This window comes from Nannospalax galili, unplaced genomic scaffold (assembly GCF_000622305.1).
Source record: "Nannospalax galili isolate Female #2095 unplaced genomic scaffold, S.galili_v1.0 scaffold189, whole genome shotgun sequence".
NCBI lineage: Eukaryota > Metazoa > Chordata > Mammalia > Rodentia > Spalacidae > Nannospalax > Nannospalax galili.
Genome location: NW_008360331.1, coordinates 3,964,261 through 3,965,447, shown reverse-complemented (window position 1 = coordinate 3,965,447; position 1,187 = coordinate 3,964,261). Strand labels below are relative to the sequence as shown.

At 42.3% G+C, this 1,187-nt stretch overlaps 1 pseudogene; it reads right to left on the bottom strand.

Moving 5' to 3' along the window:
- Nucleotides 1-384: 384 nt before the first annotated feature.
- LOC108490335 lies at nucleotides 385-863 on the bottom strand (annotated as a pseudogene).
- Nucleotides 864-1,187: the final 324 nt, after the last annotated feature.

Sequence of the window (1,187 nt, the reverse complement as noted above, 5' to 3'; positions counted from 1 at the left end):
GTATGTTGATTTAGAGTCCTTTGGGTATATAGTCAGGAGTGATATAGCTTGATCATATGGTAATTCTATTTTTACTTTTTGAGAAACTTTCATATTGATTTCAATGATGGCTGCATAAGTTTGCATTCTCGCCAGAAGTTAATAAAGATTTTCTCCCCAGATCCTTGCCAGCATCTATTGGCGTTTCTTTTCTTTTTGGGGGGTGGATGGGTAGGAGGCTTTATTCTTTTTGGCGTATCTTCTCAGTCATAGATATTGCTGCACTATCAATAAAATATATGCTTCTCTGTAAAGCATTTAAAAAAATTCCAAGAATGAGATGGCTGCGGTCTCAGCTCAAGAATCTCCAAATATGTTGTTGTCTATTCCCTGACTTTCCAAGTGTTATTTCTTGACTGTTTTCTGGATCAATGCCATTCTCTGTTTATGAGCTTCTGCAGTACAAGCTTTTTTTGTAGGGTCAGATTTCTTCAGAGCCAAATCCTGGAATCCACATATTTCACTGCCACGCTAGATGCAACTGGACAACTTTCACCTCCAGGGTGCTGGACTTGCAGTGCTGAGCGAGCTGGCAGGCTGCCGTTGCCTCACTCTCAATAAAATCATCAGCTATCTGTAGCAGCATCTTCTCCACATCTTCCTCCAACTGCTCATTATGTCCACTTCTCTTACTAAGTCTTGTAATTTCTTCTTGGTCTACCTGATTGTTTTCAGGGCTAAGGTGACCACCTACTCCAGGAGTGCCTGGGATCCTTCCTGCAGTGGTGCTGTTGGCCACCTTGTGGAGGTGTGCTGGCTGGTTCTGATTTTATACATGAGAAATTGGAGGGTTGATTTGGGTTGTGGGGGTCAAACTGGTTCATGATCTACCAAGCTTTGGATTTCAGCTCACAGAGTTTATGAAGATCCTGTTTCTTTTCGTAGCTCTAAGGTCCACAGCCAATCAACTGTAATCCCAGTGCTCAGGATATGGAGGCATGAGGATCAGGAGTTCAAGTTTATATTAATATCTCTTCTTAATCAACTTCAATTCTGTTTAGGCAGCAGCATCTGTCTCCCCATATGCGCAGACTGCCCCAGTGAAGCTTTTGCCTCAGTAGCTGGCCAACCATTTGTCTTCTTGATGATAGGCCATCTGACTGAGATAGGATCTCAAAGCAGGTTTAATTTGCATTTCCCTAAAATCT